The following is a 20,919-nucleotide window of genomic DNA, read 5'->3' as shown; positions in this document are numbered from 1 at the left end:
GTTGCGACCAGCTCACAAGAAAGCGAGTTGAAGAAAGGAGCTCAGGGGCACTGTAATTCACAAACCTGCAGAGTTATAAATGACAGCTATCTTCCAAAAATATATTGAAGTAAGGCTGCCAAGAGGAGTTGAAAGCGGGGCAGAATTGCAGGAAACCGATTTCAGGAGGTAGACTGGAATTGCATGTAAAGCATAGGAAAAGAGGCAGAACGTCCACAATGATGCACTTGGCCAAAAAGGGCGTATGCGTTTTTTCCTGAATATATTCAGGAAAAAACGCATACGCCCTTTTTGGCCAACCAAGCAAGCTTGCAAAGGAAATCTGCACTACAATGAAGTCTCACTGCCCCCCGGTCAAAAGGGCCATCTGAAAAAAGTGTAAAATCCAGAAAGGCAGGACAGGCCATGGAGGACTGGGAGCCTTGTTATGCTGATGGGCGGGATGTAAATTGCCAGCAGCCACTCTGGAGAAGTGTATGGTGTTTCCTGAAACATCCAAAAAACAAAGCAACAGAGCCTAGGGCACTTCCACTTATGGTCCTATAGCTTAGGGAAATTGAAATCAAAAAGACACAGCCACCCCAAAGTTTGGGACGGCTCTGTTTACAAGAACCTCGTTTACGGTACAAGTTCAATATCACAGAAAGCGAAAAATGGATAAAGAAGTTGTGGTACTTACGTACAATGCAATATCACTCAGCAATGAAATCTATGTCATCAGGCCCGTAGCAGCATAATGAGTGGATTCAGGTACGATGATTCTAAGTGAAATAAGTCACACAGAAAAAGAAACATCATAAGATATCACTACTACACGGAATGTAAACTTGGCTACACATGAACTGAATTACAAAACAGAACAGGGTGTCAAATGTAGAAAACCAACTTATGCTTGCTTAAGGGGAAAGGTGAGTTGGGGTGCTGCATAAAACCAGAGATTGAAATTAGCACAGATACCGTTCCATAAGCCAAATATGTAATAGACAAGAGCTACTCCTTGCTCAACGAAGTGGACTCAACACCCCATATTAAATGCCTAACAATATACCTGACTAGTAAGAATCTTAAAACCTATGGATTTATATGTCTCCGAAAGAGAATCAAGCGTGTGTACAGCGGCATAAACGCAGCAGTGATAGGATTGGTGAGGTTCGGTGAGCAAATGCAGACCCTTTGAAGTCATATTGCATGGTCCCCATTCCATGGGTCTCAACTCTCCATGTTTAAGGGATTCTTCCTTCAGCTAAAACATTCATGTGGAACCCAGAGTATGATCCACCGTGTGATCGGGAAACGTGTTCAAATGTGTCTCAGTTTTCGTCCCCTGGTACTCGGGTGCAACATTCCAGACGCTTTACTAACACTCTCCCCACTTGGAGATCAGTGCCTTTAACCTCCTGTTTGGCCCAGTTTGCAATTTCTGTGGAAAATGAACAGGAATAGGGAGAACCAATGAGAGACTAGGTGGAGGTGTCTGGACGGGCAAATTTAACTCTCATTTCCCACCAGGAAGAGGAATTAACCAAAGGCTCAGCATGCCGTGCCAGAACCAAACTAGGGCCTGAAGCAATCCTGCGGTGTTGCGGCCAGCTCACAAGAAAGCGAGTTGAAGAAAGGAGCTCAGGGGCACTGTAATTCACAAACCTGCAGAGTTATAAATGACAGCTATCTTTCAAAAATATATTGAAGTAAGGCGGCCAATAGTAGTTGAAAGCGGGGCAGAATTGCAGGAAACCGATTTCAGGAGGTACACTGGAATTACATGTAAAGCATAGGAAAAGAGGCAGAACGTCCACAATGATGCACTTGGCCAAAAAGGGCGTATGCGTTTTTTCCTGAATATATTCAGGAAAAAACGCATACGCCCTTTTTGGCCAACCAAGCAAGCTTGCAAAGGAAATCTGCACTACAATGAAGTCTCACTGCCCCCCGGTCAAAAGGGCCATCTGAAAAAAGTGTAAAATCCAGAAAGGCAGGACAGGCCATGGAGAACTGGGAGCCTTGTTATGCTGATGGGCGGGATGTAAATTGCCAGCAGCCACTCTGGAGAAGTGTATGGTGTTTCCTGAAACATCCAAAAAACAAAGCAACAGAGCCTAGGGCACTTCCACTTATGGTCCTATAGCTTAGGGAAATTAAAATCAAAAAGACACAGCCACCCCAAAGTTTCGGCCGGCTCTGTTTACAAGAACCTTGTTTACGGTACAAGTTCAATATCACAGAAAGCGAAAAATGGATAAAGAAGTTGTGGTACTTACGTACACTGCAATATCACTCAGCAATGAAATCTATGTCATCAGGCCCGTAGCAGCATAATGAGTGGATTCAGGTACGATGATTCTAAGTGAAATAAGTCACACAGAAAAAGAAACATCATAAGATATCACTACTACACGGAATGTAAACTTGGCTACACAGGAACAGAATTACCAAACAGAACAGGGTGTCAAATGTAGAAAACCAACTCATGCTTGCTTAAGGGGAAAGGTGAGTTGGGGTGCTGCATACAACAAGAGATTGAAATTAGCACAGATACCGTTCCATAAGCCAAATATGTAATAGACAAGAGCTACTCCTTGCTCAACGAAGTGGACTCAACACCCCACATTAAACGCCTAAGAATATACCTGACTAGTAAGAATCTTAAAACCTATGGATTTATATGTCTCCGAAAGAGAATGAAGCGTGTGTACAGCGGCATAAACGCAGCAGTGATAGGATTGGTGAGGTTCGGTGAGCAAATGCAGACCCTTTGAAGTCATATTGCATGGTACCCATTCCATGGGTCTCAACTCTCCATGTTTAAGGGATTCTTCCTTCAGCTAAAACATGCATGTGGAACCCAGAGTATAATCCACCGTGTGATCGGGATACGTGTTCAAATGTGTCTCAGTTTTCGTCCCCTGGTACTCGGGTGCAACATTCCAGACGCTTTACTAACACTCTCCCCACTTGGACAGTCAGTGCCTTTAACCTCCTGTTTGGCCCAGTTTGCAATTTCTGTGGAAAATGAACAGGAATAGGGAGAACCAATGAGAGACTAGGTGGAGGTGTCCGGACGGGCAAATTTAACTCTCATATCCCACCAGGAAGAGGAATTAACCAAAGGCTCAGCGAGCCATGCCAGAACCACAGTAGGGCCAGAAGCAATCCTGCGGTGTTGCGGCCAGCTCACAAGAAAGCGAGTTGAAGAAAGGAGCTCAGGGGCACTGTAATTCACAAACCTGCAGAGTTATAAATGACAGCTATCTTCCAAAAATATATTGCAGTAAGGCTGCCAAGAGGAGTTGAATGCGGGGCATAATTGCAGGGAACTGATTTCAGGAGGTAGACTGGAATTGTATGTAAAGCATAGGAAAAGAGGCAGAACGTCCACAATGATGCACTTGGCCAAAAAGGGCGTATGCGTTTTTTCCTGAATATATTCAGGAAAAAACGCATACGCCCTTTTTGGCCAACCAAGCAAGCTTGCAAAGGAAATCTGCACTACAATGAAGTCTCACTGCCCCCCGGTCAAAAGGGCTATCTGAAAAAAGTGTAAAATCCAGAAAGGCAGGACAGGCCATGGAGAACTGGGAGCCTTGTTATGCTGATGGGCGGCATGTAAATTGCCAACAGCCACTCTGGAGAAGTGTATGGTGTTTCCTGAAACATCCAAAAAACAAAGCAACAGAGCCTAGGGCACTTCCACTTATGGTCCTATAGCTTAGGGAAATTAAAATCCAAAAGACACAGCCACCCCAAAGTTTGGGCCGGCTCTGTTTACAAGAACCTCGTTTACAGTACAAGTTCAATATCACAGAAAGCGAAAAATGGATAAAGAAGTTGTGGTACTTACGTACAATGCAATATCACTCAGCAATGAAATCTATGTCATCAGGCCCGTAGCAGCATAATGAGTGGATTCAGGTACGATGATTCTAAGTGAAATAAGTCACACAGAAAAAGAAACATCATAAGATATCACTACTACATGGAATGTAAACTTGGCTACACAAGAACTGAATTACAAAACAGAACAGGGCCTCAAATGTAGAAAACCAACTTATGCTTGCTTAAGGGGAAAGGTGAGTTGGGGTGCTTCATAAAACCAGAGATTGAAATTAGCACAGATACCGTTCCATAAGCCAAATATGTAATAGACAAGAGCTACTCCTTGCTCAACGAAGTGGACTCAACACCCCATATTAAACGCCTAAGAATATACCTAACTAGTAAGAATCTTAAAACCTATGGATTTATATGTCTCCGAAAGAGAATCAAGCGTGTGTACAGCGGCATAAGCGCAGCAGTGATAGGATTGGTGAGGTTTGGTGAGCAAATGCAGACCCTTTGAAGTCATATTGCATGGTACCCATTCCATGGGTCTCAACTCTCCATGATTAAGGGATTCTTCCTTCAGCTAAAACATGCATGTGGAACCCAGAGTATGATCCACCGTGTGATCGGGAAACGTGTTCAAATGTGTCTCAGTTTTCGTCCCCTGGTACTCGGGTGCAACATTCCAGACGCTTTACTAACACTCTCCCCACTTGGAGAGTCAGTGCCTTTAACCTCCTGTTTGGCCCAGTTTGCAATTTCTGTGGAAAATGAACAGGAATAGGGAGAACCAATGAGAGACTAGGTGGAGGTGTCTGGACGTGCAAATTTAACTCTCATTTCCCACCAGGAAGAGGAATTAACCTAAGGCTCAGCATGCCGTGCCGGAACCAAACTAGGGCCTGAAGCAATCCTGCGGTGTTGCGACCAGCTCACAAGAAAGCGAGTTGAAGAAAGGAGCTCAGGGGCACTGTAATTCACAAACCTGCAGAGTTATAAATGACAGCTATCTTCCAAAAATATATTGAAGTAAGGCTGTTAAGAGGAGTTGAAAGCGGGGCAGAATTGCAGGAAACCGATTTCAGGAGGTAGACTGGAATTGCATGTAAAGCATAGGAAAAGAGGCAGAACGTCCACAATGATGCACTTGGCCAAAAAGGGCGTATGCGTTTTTTCCTGAATATATTCAGGAAAAAACGCATACGCCCTTTTTGGCCAACCAAGCAAGCTTGCAAAGGAAATCTGCACTACAATGAAGTCTCACTGCCCCCCGGTCAAAAGGGCCATCTGAAAAAAGTGTAAAATCCAGAAAGGCAGGACAGGCCATGGAGAACTGGGAGCCTTGTTATGCTGATGGGCGGGATGTAAATTGCCAGCAGCCACTCTGGAGAAGTGTATGGTGTTTCCTGAAACATCCAAAAAACAAAGCAACAGAGCCTAGGGCACTTCCACTTATGGTCCTATAGCTTAGGGAAATTGAAATCAAAAAGACACAGCCACCACAAAGTTTGGGACGGCTCTGTTTACAAGAACCTCGTTTACGGTACAAGTTCAATATCACAGAAAGCGAAAAATGGATAAAGAAGTTGTGGTACTTACGTACAATGCAATATCACTCAGCAATGAAATCTATGTCATCAGGCCCGTAGCAGCATAATGAGTGGATTCAGGTACGATGATTCTAAGTGAAATAAGTCACACAGAAAAAGAAACATCATAAGATATCACTACTACACGGAATGTAAACTTGGCTACACATGAACTGAATTACAAAACAGAACAGGGTGTCAAATGTAGAAAACCAACTTATGCTTGCTTAAGGGGAAAGGTGAGTTGGGGTGCTGCATAAAACCAGAGATTGAAATTAGCACAGATACCGTTCCATAAGCCAAATATGTAATAGACAAGAGCTACTCCTTGCTCAACGAAGTGGACTCAACACCCCATATTAAATGCCTAACAATATACCTGACTAGTAAGAATCTTAAAACCTATGGATTTATATGTCTCCGAAAGAGAATCAAGCATGTGTACAGCGGCATAAACGCAGTAGTGATAGGATTGGTGAGGTTCGGTGAGCAAATGCAGACCCTTTGAAGTCATATTGCATGGTACCCATTCCATGGGTCTCAACTCTCCATGTTTAAGGGATTCTTCCTTCAGCTAAAACATTCATGTGGAACCCAGAGTATGATCCACCGTGTGATCGGGAAACGTGTTCAAATGTGTCTCAGTTTTCGTCCCCTGGTACTCGGGTGCAACATTCCAGACGCTTTACTAACACTCTCCCCACTTGGAGATCAGTGCCTTTAACCTCCTGTTTGGCCCAGTTTGCAATTTCTGTGGAAAATGAACAGGAATAGGGAGAACCAATGAGAGACTAGGTGGAGGTGTCTGGACGGGCAAATTTAACTCTCATTTCCCACCAGGAAGAGGAATTAACCAAAGGCTCAGCATACGATGCCGGAACCAAACTAGGGCCTGAAGCAATCCTGCGGTGTTGCGGCCAGCTCACAAGAAAGCGAGTTGAAGAAAGGAGCTCAGGGGCACTGTAATTCACAAACCTGCAGTTATAAATGACAACTATCGTCCAAAATATATTGAAGGAAGGCTGCCAAGAGGAGTTGAAAGCGGGGCAGAATTGCAGGAAACCGATTTCAGGAGGTAGACTGGAATTGCATGTAAAGCATAGGAAAAGAGGCAGAACGTCCACAATGATGCACTTGGCCAAAAAGGGCGTATGCGTTTCTTCCTGAATATATTCAGGAAAAAACGCATACGCCCCTTTTGGCCAACCAAGCAAGCTTGCAAAGGAAATCTGCACTACAATGAAGTCTCACTGCCCCCCGGTCAAAAGGGCCATCCGAAAAAAGTGTAAAATCCAGAAAGGCAGGACAGGCCATGGAGAACTGGGAGCCGTGTTATGCTGATGGGCGGGATGTAAATTGCCAACAACCACTCTGGAGAAGTGTATGGTGTTTCCTGAAACATCCAAAAAACCAAGCAACAGAGCCTAGGGCATTTCCACTTATTGTCGTATAGCTTAGGGAAATAATAATCAAAAAACACAGCCTCCCCAAAGTTTGGGACGGCTCTCTTTACAAGAACCTCGTTTACGGTACAGGTTCAATATCACAGAAAGCGAAAAATGGATAAAGAAATTGTGGTACTTACGTACAATGCAATATCACTCAGCAAAGAAATCTATGTCATCAGGCCCGTGACAGCATAATGAGTGGATTCAGGTATGATGATTCTAAGAGAAATAAGTCACACAGAAAAAGAAACATCATAAGATATCACTACTACACGGAATGTAAACTTGGCTACACAGGAACTGAATTACAAAACAGAACAGTGTGTCAAATGTAGAAAACCAACTTATGCTTGCTTAAGGGGAAAGGTGAGTTGGGGTGCTGCATGAAACCAGAGATTGAAATTAGCACAGACACCGTTCCATAAGCCAAATATGTAATAGACAAGAGCTACTCCTTGCTCAACGAAGTGGACTCAACACCCAATATTAAACGCCTAAGAATATACCTGACTAGTAAGAATCTTAAAACCTATGGATTTATATGTCTCCGAAAGAGAATCAAGGCTGTGTACAGCGGCATAAACGCAGTAGTGATAGGATTGGTGAGGTTCGGTGAGCAAATGCGGACCCTTTGAAGTCATATTGCATGGTACCCATTCCATGGGTCTCAACTCTCCAGGTTTAAGGGATTTTTCCTTCAGCTAAAACATGCATGTGGAACCCAGAGTATAATCCACCATGTGATCGGGATACGTGTTCAAATGTGTCTCAGTTTTCGTCCCCTGGTACTCGGGTGCAACATTCCAGACGCTTTACTAACACTCTCCCCACTTGGAGAGTCAGTGCCTTTAACCTCTTGTTTGGCCCAGTTTGCAATTTCTGCGTAAGATAAACAGGAAGAGGGAGAACCAATGAGAGACTAGGTGGAGGTGTCTGGACGGGCAAATTTAACTCTCATTTCCCACCAGGAAGAGGAATTAACCAAAGGCTCCGTGTGCCATGCTGAAACTAGATTAGGGCCTGAGGAGATCCTGCGGTGTTGCGGCCAGCTCACAAGAAAGCGAGTTGAAGAAAGGAGCTCAGGGGCACTGTAATTCACAAACCTGCAGAGTTATAAATGACAGCTATCTTTCAAAAATATATTGAAGTAAGGCGGCCAATAGTAGTTGAAAGCGGGGCAGAATTGCAGGAAACCGATTTCAGGAGGTACACTGGAATTACATGTAAAGCATAGGAAAAGAGGCAGAACGTCCACAATGATGCACTTGGCCAAAAAGGGCGTATGCGTTTTTTCCTGAATATATTCAGGAAAAAACGCATACGCCCTTTTTGGCCAACCAAGCAAGCTTGCAAAGGAAATCTGCACTACAATGAAGTCTCACTGCCCCCCGGTCAAAAGGGCCATCTGAAAAAAGTGTAAAATCCAGAAAGGCAGGACAGGCCATGGAGAACTGGGAGCCTTGTTATGCTGATGGGCGGGATGTAAATTGCCAGCAGCCACTCTGGAGAAGTGTATGGTGTTTCCTGAAACATCCAAAAAACAAAGCAACAGAGCCTAGGGCACTTCCACTTATGGTCCTATAGCTTAGGGAAATTAAAATCAAAAAGACACAGCCACCCCAAAGTTTCGGCCGGCTCTGTTTACAAGAACCTTGTTTACGGTACAAGTTCAATATCACAGAAAGCGAAAAATGGATAAAGAAGTTGTGGTACTTACGTACACTGCAATATCACTCAGCAATGAAATCTATGTCATCAGGCCCGTAGCAGCATAATGAGTGGATTCAGGTACGATGATTCTAAGTGAAATAAGTCACACAGAAAAAGAAACATCATAAGATATCACTACTACACGGAATGTAAACTTGGCTACACAGGAACAGAATTACCAAACAGAACAGGGTGTCAAATGTAGAAAACCAACTCATGCTTGCTTAAGGGGAAAGGTGAGTTGGGGTGCTGCATACAACAAGAGATTGAAATTAGCACAGATACCGTTCCATAAGCCAAATATGTAATAGACAAGAGCTACTCCTTGCTCAACGAAGTGGACTCAACACCCCACATTAAACGCCTAAGAATATACCTGACTAGTAAGAATCTTAAAACCTATGGATTTATATGTCTCCGAAAGAGAATGAAGCGTGTGTACAGCGGCATAAACGCAGCAGTGATAGGATTGGTGAGGTTCGGTGAGCAAATGCAGACCCTTTGAAGTCATATTGCATGGTACCCATTCCATGGGTCTCAACTCTCCATGTTTAAGGGATTCTTCCTTCAGCTAAAACATGCATGTGGAACCCAGAGTATAATCCACCGTGTGATCGGGATACGTGTTCAAATGTGTCTCAGTTTTCGTCCCCTGGTACTCGGGTGCAACATTCCAGACGCTTTACTAACACTCTCCCCACTTGGAGAGTCAGTGCCTTTAACCTCCTGTTTGGCCCAGTTTGCAATTTCTGTGGAAAATGAACAGGAATAGGGAGAACCAATGAGAGACTAGGTGGAGGTGTCCGGACGGGCAAATTTAACTCTCATATCCCACCAGGAAGAGGAATTAACCAAAGGCTCAGCGAGCCATGCCAGAACCACAGTAGGGCCAGAAGCAATCCTGCGGTGTTGCGGCCAGCTCACAAGAAAGCGAGTTGAAGAAAGGAGCTCAGGGGCACTGTAATTCACAAACCTGCAGAGTTATAAATGACAGCTATCTTCCAAAAATATATTGAAGTAAGGCTGCCAAGAGGAGTTGAAACCGGGGCAGAATTGCAGTAAACCCGATTTCAGGAGGTAGACTGGAATTGCATGTAAAGCATAGGAAAAGAGGCAGAACGTCCACAATGATGCACTTGGCCAAAAAGGGCGTATGCGTTTTTTCCTGAATATATTCAGGAAAAAACGCATACGCCCTTTTTGGCCAACCAAGCAAGCTTGCAAAGGAAATCTGCACTACAATGAAGTCTCACTGCCCCCTGGTCAAAAGGGCCATCTGAAAAAAGTGTAAAATCCAGAAAGGCAGGACAGGCCATGGAGGACTGGGAGCCTTGTTATGCTGATGGGCGGGATGTAAATTGCCAGCAGCCACTCTGGAGAAGTGTATGGTGTTTCCTGAAACATCCAAAAAACAAAGCAACAGAGCCTAGGGCACTTCCACTTATGGTCCTATAGCTTAGGGTAATTAAAATCAAAAAGACACAGCCACCCCAAAGTTTGGGACGGCTCTGTTTACAAGAACCTCGTTTACGGTACAAGTTCAATATCACAGAAAGCGAAAAATGGATAAAGAAGTTGTGGTACTTACGTACAATGCAATATCACTCAGCAATGAAATCTATGTCATCAGGCCCGTAGCAGCATAATGAGTGGATTCAGGTACGATGATTCTAAGTGAAATAAGTCACACAGAAAAAGAAACATCATAAGATATCACTACTACACGGAATGTAAACTTGGCTACACAAGAACTGAATTACAAAACAGAACAGGGCCTCAAATGTAGAAAACCAACTTATGCTTGCTTAAGGGGAAAGGTGAGTTGGGGTGCTGCATAAAACCAGAGATTGAAATTAGCACAGATACCGTTCCATAAGCCAAATATGTAATAGACAAGAGCTACTCCTTGCTCAACGAAGTGGACTCAACACCCCATATTAAATGCCTAACAATATACCTGACTAGTAAGAATCTTAAAACCTATGGATTTATATGTCTCCGAAAGAGAATCAAGCGTGTGTACAGCGGCATAAACGCAGCAGTGATAGGATTGGTGAGGTTCGGTGAGCAAATGCAGACCCTTTGAAGTCATATTGCATGGTCCCCATTCCATGGGTCTCAACTCTCCATGTTTAAGGGATTCTTCCTTCAGCTAAAACATTCATGTGGAACCCAGAGTATGATCCACCGTGTGATCGGGAAACGTGTTCAAATGTGTCTCAGTTTTCGTCCCCTGGTACTCGGGTGCAACATTCCAGACGCTTTACTAACACTCTCCCCACTTGGAGATCAGTGCCTTTAACCTCCTGTTTGGCCCAGTTTGCAATTTCTGTGGAAAATGAACAGGAATAGGGAGAACCAATGAGAGACTAGGTGGAGGTGTCTGGACGGGCAAATTTAAATCTCATTTCCCACCAGGAAGAGGAATTAACCAAAGGCTCAGCATGCCGTGCCAGAACCAAACTAGGGCCTGAAGCAATCCTGCGGTGTTGCGGCCAGCTCACAAGAAAGCGAGTTGAAGAAAGGAGCTCAGGGGCACTGTAATTCACAAACCTGCAGAGTTATAAATGACAGCTATCTTTCAAAAATATATTGAAGTAAGGCGGCCAATAGTAGTTGAAAGCGGGGCAGAATTGCAGGAAACCGATTTCAGGAGGTACACTGGAATTACATGTAAAGCATAGGAAAAGAGGCAGAACGTCCACAATGATGCACTTGGCCAAAAAGGGCGTATGCGTTTTTTCCGGAATATATTCAGGAAAAAACGCATACGCCCTTTTTGGCCAACCAAGCAAGCTTGCAAAGGAAATCTGCACTACAATGAAGTCTCACTGCCCCCCGGTCAAAAGGGCCATCTGAAAAAAGTGTAAAATCCAGAAAGGCAGGACAGGCCATGGAGAACTGGGAGCCTTGTTATGCTGATGGGCGGGATGTAAATTGCCAGCAGCCACTCTGGAGAAGTGTATGGTGTTTCCTGAAACATCCAAAAAACAAAGCAACAGAGCCTAGGGCACTTCCACTTATGGTCCTATAGCTTAGGGAAATTAAAATCAAAAAGACACAGCCACCCCAAAGTTTCGGCCGGCTCTGTTTACAAGAACCTTGTTTACGGTACAAGTTCAATATCACAGAAAGCGAAAAATGGATAAAGAAGTTGTGGTACTTACGTACACTGCAATATCACTCAGCAATGAAATCTATGTCATCAGGCCCGTAGCAGCATAATGAGTGGATTCAGGTACGATGATTCTAAGTGAAATAAGTCACACAGAAAAAGAAACATCATAAGATATCACTACTACACGGAATGTAAACTTGGCTACACAGGAACAGAATTACCAAACAGAACAGGGTGTCAAATGTAGAAAACCAACTCATGCTTGCTTAAGGGGAAAGGTGAGTTGGGGTGCTGCATACAACAAGAGATTGAAATTAGCACAGATACCGTTCCATAAGCCAAATATGTAATAGACAAGAGCTACTCCTTGCTCAACGAAGTGGACTCAACACCCCACATTAAACGCCTAAGAATATACCTGACTAGTAAGAATCTTAAAACCTATGGATTTATATGTCTCCGAAAGAGAATGAAGCGTGTGTACAGCGGCATAAACGCAGCAGTGATAGGATTGGTGAGGTTCGGTGAGCAAATGCAGACCCTTTGAAGTCATATTGCATGGTACCCATTCCATGGGTCTCAACTCTCCATGTTTAAGGGATTCTTCCTTCAGCTAAAACATGCATGTGGAACCCAGAGTATAATCCACCGTGTGATCGGGATACGTGTTCAAATGTGTCTCAGTTTTCGTCCCCTGGTACTCGGGTGCAACATTCCAGACGCTTTACTAACACTCTCCCCACTTGGACAGTCAGTGCCTTTAACCTCCTGTTTGGCCCAGTTTGCAATTTCTGTGGAAAATGAACAGGAATAGGGAGAACCAATGAGAGACTAGGTGGAGGTGTCCGGACGGGCAAATTTAACTCTCATATCCCACCAGGAAGAGGAATTAACCTAAGGCTCAGCGAGCCATGCCAGAACCACAGTAGGGCCAGAAGCAATCCTGCGGTGTTGCGGCCAGCTCACAAGAAAGCGAGTTGAAGAAAGGAGCTCAGGGGCACTGTAATTCACAAACCTGCAGAGTTATAAATGACAGCTATCTTCCAAAAATATATTGAAGTAAGGCTGCCAAGAGGAGTTGAAACCGGGGCAGAATTGCAGTAAACCCGATTTCAGGAGGTAGACTGGAATTGCATGTAAAGCATAGGAAAAGAGGCAGAACGTCCACAATGATGCACTTGGCCAAAAAGGGCGTATGCGTTTTTTCCTGAATATATTCAGGAAAAAACGCATACGCCCTTTTTGGCCAACCAAGCAAGCTTGCAAAGGAAATCTGCACTACAATGAAGTCTCACTGCCCCCCGGTCAAAAGGGCCATCTGAAAAAAGTGTAAAATCCAGAAAGGCAGGACAGGCCATGGAGGACTGGGAGCCTTGTTATGCTGATGGGCGGGATGTAAATTGCCAGCAGCCACTCTGGAGAAGTGTATGGTGTTTCCTGAAACATCCAAAAAACAAAGCAACAGAGCCTAGGGCACTTCCACTTATGGTCCTATAGCTTAGGGTAATTAAAATCAAAAAGACACAGCCACCCCAAAGTTTGGGACGGCTCTGTTTACAAGAACCTCGTTTACGGTACAAGTTCAATATCACAGAAAGCGAAAAATGGATAAAGAAGTTGTGGTACTTACGTACAATGCAATATCACTCAGCAATGAAATCTATGTCATCAGGCCCGTAGCAGCATAATGAGTGGATTCAGGTACGATGATTCTAAGTGAAATAAGTCACACAGAAAAAGAAACATCATAAGATATCACTACTACACGGAATGTAAACTTGGCTACACAAGAACTGAATTACAAAACAGAACAGGGCCTCAAATGTAGAAAACCAACTTATGCTTGCTTAAGGGGAAAGGTGAGTTGGGGTGCTTCATAAAACCAGAGATTGAAATTAGCACAGATACCGTTCCATAAGCCAAATATGTAATAGACAAGAGCTACTCCTTGCTCAACGAAGTGGACTCAACACCCCATATTAAACGCCTAAGAATATACCTAACTAGTAAGAATCTTAAAACCTATGGATTTATATGTCTCCGAAAGAGAATCAAGCTTGTGTACAGCGGCATAAGCGCAGCAGTGATAGGATTGGTGAGGTTTGGTGAGCAAATGCAGACCCTTTGAAGTCATATTGCATGGTACCCATTCCATGGGTCTCAACTCTCCATGTTTAAGGGATTCTTCCTTCAGCTAAAACATGCATGTGGAACCCAGAGTATGATCCACCGTGTGATCGGGAAACGTGTTCAAATGTGTCTCAGTTTTCGTCCCCTGGTACTCGGGTGCAACATTCCAGACGCTTTCCTAACACTCTCCCCACTTGGAGAGTCAGTGCCTTTAACCTCCTGTTTGGCCCAGTTTGCAATTTCTGTGGAAAATGAACAGGAATAGGGAGAACCAATGAGAGACTAGGTGGAGGTGTCTGGACTTGCAAATTTAACTCTCATTTCCCACCAGGAAGAGGAATTAACCTAAGGCTCAGCATGCCGTGCCGGAACCAAACTAGGGCCTGAAGCAATCCTGCGGTGTTGCGACCAGCTCACAAGAAAGCGAGTTGAAGAAAGGAGCTCAGGGGCACTGTAATTCACAAACCTGCAGAGTTATAAATGACAGCTATCTTCCAAAAATATATTGAAGTAAGGCTGCCAAGAGGAGTTGAAAGCGGGGCAGAATTGCAGGAAACCGATTTCAGGAGGTAGACTGGAATTGCATGTAAAGCATAGGAAAAGAGGCAGAACGTCCACAATGATGCACTTGGCCAAAAAGGGCGTATGCGTTTTTTCCTGAGGAAAAAACGCATACGCCCTTTTTGGCCAACCAAGCAAGCTTGCAAAGGAAATCTGCACTACAATGAAGTCTCACTGCCCCCCGGTCAAAAGGGCCATCTGAAAAAAGTGTAAAATCCAGAAAGGCAGGACAGGCCATGGAGGACTGGGAGCCTTGTTATGCTGATGGGCGGGATGTAAATTGCCAGCAGCCACTCTGGAGAAGTGTATGGTGTTTCCTGAAACATCCAAAAAACAAAGCAACAGAGCCTAGGGCACTTCCACTTATGGTCCTATAGCTTAGGGTAATTAAAATCAAAAAGACACAGCCACCCCAAAGTTTGGGACGGCTCTGTTTACAAGAACCTCGTTTACGGTACAAGTTCAATATCACAGAAAGCGAAAAATGGATAAAGAAGTTGTGGTACTTACGTACAATGCAATATCACTCAGCAATGAAATCTATGTCATCAGGCCCGTAGCAGCATAATGAGTGGATTCAGGTACGATGATTCTAAGTGAAATAAGTCACACAGAAAAAGAAACATCATAAGATATCACTAATACACGGAATGTAAACTTGGCTACACAGGAACAGAATTACCAAACAGAACAGGGTGTCAAATGTAGAAAACCAACTCATGCTTGCTTAATGGGAAAGGTGAGTTGGGGTGCTACATGAAACCAGAGATTGAAATTAGCACAGACACCGTTCCATAAGCCAAATATGTAATAGACAAGAGCTACTCCTTGCTCAACGAAGTGGACTCAACACCCAATATTAAACGCCTAAGAATATACCTGACTAGTAAAAATCTTAAAACCTATGGATTTATATGTCTCCGAAAGAGAATCAAGGGTGTGTACAGCGGCATAAGCGCAGCAGTGATAGGATTGGTGAGGTTCCGTGAGCAAATGCAGACCCTTTGAAGTCATATTGCATGGTACCCATTCCATGGGTCTCAACTCTCCATGATAAAGGGATTTTTCCTTCAGCTAAAACATGCATGTGGAACCCAGAGTATGATCCACCGTGTGATCGGGAAACGTGTTCAAATGTGTCTCAGTTTTCGTCCCCTGGTACTCGGGTGCAACATTCCAGACGCTTTACTAACACTCTCCCCACTTGGAGAGTCAGTGCCTTTAACCTCTTGTTTGGCCCAGTTTGCAATTTCTGCGTAACATAAACAGGAAGAGGGAGAACCAATGAGAGACTAGGTGGAGGTGTCTGGACCGGCAAATTTAACTCTCATTTCCCACCAGGAAGAGGAATTAACCAAAGGCTCCGTGTGCCATGCTGGAACTAGATTAGGGCCTGAAGCAATCCTGCGGTGTTGCGGCCAGCTCACAAGAAAGCGAGTTGAAGAAAGGAGCTCAGGGGCACTGTAATTCACAAACCTGCAGAGTTATAAATGACAGCTATCTTCCAAAAATATATTGCAGTAAGGCTGCCAAGAGGAGTTGAATGCGGGGCATAATTGCAGGGAACCGATTTCAGGAGGTAGACTGGAATTGTATGTAAAGCATAGGAAAAGAGGCAGAACGTCCACAATGATGCACTTGGCCAAAAAGGGCGTATGCGTTTTTTCCTGAATATATTCAGGAAAAAACGCATAAGCCCTTTTTGGCCAACCAAGCAAGCTTGCAAAGGAAATCTGCACTACAATGAAGTCTCACTGCCCCCCGGTCAAAAGGGCTATCTGAAAAAAGTGTAAAATCCAGAAAGGCAGGACAGGCCATGGAGAACTGGGAGCCTTGTTATGCTGATGGGCGGCATGTAAATTGCCAACAGCCACTCTGGAGAAGTGTATGGTGTTTCCTGAAACATCCAAAAAACAAAGCAACAGAGCCTAGGGCACTTCCACTTATGGTCCTATAGCTTAGGGAAATTAAAATCAAAAAGACACAGCCACCCCAAAGTTTGGGCCGGCTCTGTTTACAAGAACCTCGTTTACGGTACAAGTTCAATATCACAGAAAGCGAAAAATGGATAAAGAAGTTGTGGTACTTACGTACAATGCAATATCACTCAGCAATGAAATCTATGTCATCAGGCCCATAGCAGCATAATGAGGGGATTCAGGTACGATGATTCTAAGTGAAATAAGTCACACAGAAAAAGAAACATCATAAGATATCACTACTACACGGAATGTAAACTTGGCTACACAAGAACTGAATTACAAAACAGAACAGGGCCTCAAATGTAGAAAACCAACTTATGCTTGCTTAAGGGGAAAGGTGAGTTGGGGTGCTTCATAAAACCAGAGATTGAAATTAGCACAGATACCGTTCCATAAGCCAAATATGTAATAGACAAGAGCTACTCCTTGCTCAACGAAGTGGACTCAACACCCCATATTAAACGCCTAAGAATATACCTGACTAGTAAGAATCTTAAAACCTATGGATTTATATGTCTCCGAAAGAGAATCAAGCGTGTGTACAGCGGCATAAGCGCAGCAGTGATAGGATTGGTGAGGTTCGGTGAGCAAATGCAGACCCTTTGAAGTCATATTGCATGGTACCCATTCCATGGGTCTCAACTCTCCATGTTTAAGGGATTCTTCCTTCAGCTAAAACATGCATGTGGAACCCAGAGTATGATCCACCGTGTGATCGGGAAACGTGTTCAAATGTGTCTCAGTTTTCGTCCCCTGGTACTCGGGTGAACCATTCCAGACGCTTTCCTAACACTCTCCCCACTTGGAGAGTCAGTGCCTTTAACCTCCTGTTTGGCCCAGTTTGCAATTTCTGTGGAAAATGAACAGGAATAGGGAGAACCAATGAGAGACTAGGTGGAGGTGTCTGGACGGGCAAATTTAACTCTCATTTCCCACCAGGAAGAGGAAGTAACCTAAGGCTCAGCATGCCGTGCCGGAACCAAACTAGGGCCTGAAGCAATCCTGCGGTGTTGCGGCCAGCTCACAAGAAAGCGAGTTGAAGAAAGGAGCTCAGGGGCACTGTAATTCACAAACCTACAGAGTTATAAATGACAGCCATCTTCCAAAAATATATTGAAGTAAGGCTGCCAAGAGGAGTTGAAAGCGGGGCAGAATTGCAGGAAACCGATTTCAGGAGGTAGACTGGAATTGCATGTAAAGCATAGGAAAAGAGGCAGAACGTCCACAATGATGCACTTGGCCAAAAAGGGCGTATGCGTTTCTTCCTGAATATATTCAGGAAAAAACGCATACGCCCTTTTTGGCCAACCAAGCAAGCTTGCAAAGGAAATCTGCACTACAATGAAGTCTCACTGCCCCCCGGTCAAAAGGGCCATCCGAAAAAAGTGTAAAATCCAGAAAGGCAGGACAGGCCATGGAGAACTGAGAGCCTTGTTATGCTGATTGGCGGGATGTAAATTGCCAACAACCACTCTGGAGAAGTGTATGGTGTTTCCTGAAACATCCAAAAAACCAAGCAACAGAGCCTAGGGCATTTCCACTTATTGTCGTATAGCTTAGGGAAATAATAATCAAAAAACACAGCCTCCCCAAAGTTTGGGACGGCTCTGTTTACAAGAACCTCATTTACGGTACAGGTTCAATATCACAGAAAGCGAAAAATGGATAAAGAAATTGTGGTACTTACGTACAATGCAATATCACTCAGCAAAGAAATCTATGTCATCAGGCCCGTGACAGCATAATGAGTGGATTCAGGTATGATGATTCTAAGAGAAATAAGTCACACAGAAAAAGAAACATCATAAGATATCACTACTACACGGAATGTAAACTTGGCTACACAGGAACTGAATTACAAAACAGAACAGTGTGTCAAATGTAGAAAACCAACTTATGCTTGCTTAAGGGGAAAGGTGAGTTGGGGTGCTGCATGAAACCAGAGATTGAAATTAGCACAGACACCGTTCCATAAGCCAAATATGTAATAGACAAGAGCTACTCCTTGCTCAACGAAGTGGACTCAACACCCAATATTAAACGCCTAAGAATATACCTGACTAGTAAGAATCTTAAAACCTATGGATTTATATGTCTCCGAAAGAGAATCAAGGCTGTGTACAGCGGCATAAACGCAGTAGTGATAGGATTGGTGAGGTTCGGTGAGCAAATGCAGACCCTTTGAAGTCATATTGCATGGTACCCATTCCATGGGTCTCAACTCTCCAGGTTTAAGGGATTTTTCCTTCAGCTAAAACATGCATGTGGAACCCAGAGTATAATCCACCGTGTGATCGGGATACGTGTTCAAATGTGTCTCAGTTTTCGTCCCCTGGTACTCGGGTGCAACATTCCAGACGCTTTACTAACACTCTCCCCACTTGGAGAGTCAGTGCCTTTAACCTCTTGTTTGGCCCAGTTTGCAATTTCTGCGTAAGATAAACAGGAAGAGGGAGAACCAATGAGAGACTAGGTGGAGGTGTCTGGACGGGCAAATTTAACTCTCATTTCCCACCAGGAAGAGGAATTAACCAAAGGCTCCGTGTGCCATGCTGGAACTAGATTAGGGCCTGAGGAGATCCTGCGGTGTTGCGGCCAGCTCACAAGAAAGCGAGTTGAAGAAAGGAGCTCAGGGGCACTGTAATTCACAAACCTGCAGAGTTATAAATGACAGCTATCTTCCAAAAATATATTGAAGTAAGACTGCCAAGAGGAGTTGAAAGCGGGGCAGAATTGCAGGAAACCGATTTCAGGAGGTAGACTGGAATTGCATGTAAAGCATAGGAAAAGAGGCAGAACGTCCACAATGATGCACTTGGCCAAAAAGGGCGTATGCGTTTTTTCCTGAGGAAAAAACGCATACGCCCTTTTTGGCCAACCAAGCAAGCTTGCAAAGGAAATCTGCACTACAATGAAGTCTCACTGCCCCCCGGTCAAAAGGGCCATCTGAAAAAAGTGTAAAATCCAGAAAGGCAGGACAGGCCATGGAGGACTGGGAGCCTTGTTATGCTGATGGGCGGGATGTAAATTGCCAGCAGCCACTCTGGAGAAGTGTATGGTGTTTCCTGAAACATCCAAAAAACAAAGCAACAGAGCCTAGGGCACTTCCACTTATGGTCCTATAGCTTAGGGAAATTAAAATCAAAAAGACACAGCCACCCCAAAGTTTGGGATGGCTCTGTTTACAAGAACCTCGTTTATGGTACAAGTTGAATATCGCAGAAAGCGAAAAATGGATAAAGAAGTTGTGGTACTTACGTACAATGCAATATCACTCAGCAATGAATTCTATGTCATCAGGCCCGTAGCAGCATAATGAGTGGATTCAGGTACGATGATTCTATGTGAAATAAGTCACACAGAAAAAGAAACATCATAAGATATCACTACTACACGGAATGTAAACTTGGCTACACAGGAACTGAATTACAAAACAGAACAGGGTCTCTAATGTAGAAAACCAACTTATTCTTGCTTAAGGGGAAAGGTGAGTTGGGGTGCGACATAAAACCAGAGATTGAAATTAGCACAGATACCGTTCCATAAGCCAAATATGTAATAGACAAGAGCTACTCCTTGCTCAACGAAGAGGACACAACAACCCATATTAAACGCCTAAGAATATACCTGACTAGTAAGAATCTTAAAACCTATGGATTTATATGTCTCCGAAAGAGAATCAAGCGTGTGTACAGCGGCATAAGCGCAGCAGTGATAGGATTGTTGAGGTTCGGTGAGCAAATGGAGACCCTTTGAAGTCATATTGCATGGTACCCATTCCATGGGTCTCAACTCTCCAGGTTTAGGGGATTCTTCCTTCAGCTAAAACATGCATGTGGAACCCAGAGTATGATCCACCGTGTGATCGGGAAACGTGTTCAAATGTGTCTCAGTTTTCGTCCCCTGTTACTCGGGTGCAACATTCCAGACGCTTTACTAACACTCTCCCCACTTGGAGAGTCAGTGCCTTTAACCTCCTGTTTGGCCCAGTTTGCAATTTCTGCGTAAGATGAACAGGAATAGGGAGAACCAATGAGAGACTAGGTGGAGGTGTCTGGACGGGCAAATTTAACTCTCATTTCCTACCAGGAAGAGGAATTAACCAAAGGCTCAGCGTGGCATGCCAGAAGCACACTAGGGCCTGAAGCAATACTGCGGCGTTGCGGCCAGCTCACAAGAAAGCGAGTTGAAGGAAGGAACTCAGGGGCACTGTAATTCACAAACCTGCAGAGTTATAAATGACAGCTTTCGTCCAAAAATATATTGAAGGAAGGCTGCCAAGAGGACTTGAAAGCGGGTCAGAATTGCAGGAAACCGATTTCATGAGGTAGACTGGAATTGCATGAAAAGCATAGGAAAAGAGGCAGAACGTCCACAATGATGCACTTGGCCAAAAAGGTCGTATGCGTTTTTTCCGGACTATATTCAGGAAAAAACGCATACGCCATTTTTGGCCAACCAAGCAAGCTTGCAAAGGAAATCTGCACTACAATGAAGTCTCACTGCCCCCTGGTCAAAAGGGCTATCTGAATAAAGTGTAAAATCCAGAAACGCAGGACAGG

The sequence above is a fragment of the Leucopleurus acutus genome, assembly GCF_964270905.1.
Source record: "Leucopleurus acutus genome assembly, chromosome: 4".
Classification (NCBI taxonomy): Eukaryota; Metazoa; Chordata; class Mammalia; order Artiodactyla; family Delphinidae; genus Leucopleurus; species Leucopleurus acutus.
Note: the sequence above shows the minus strand (reverse complement) of the source record.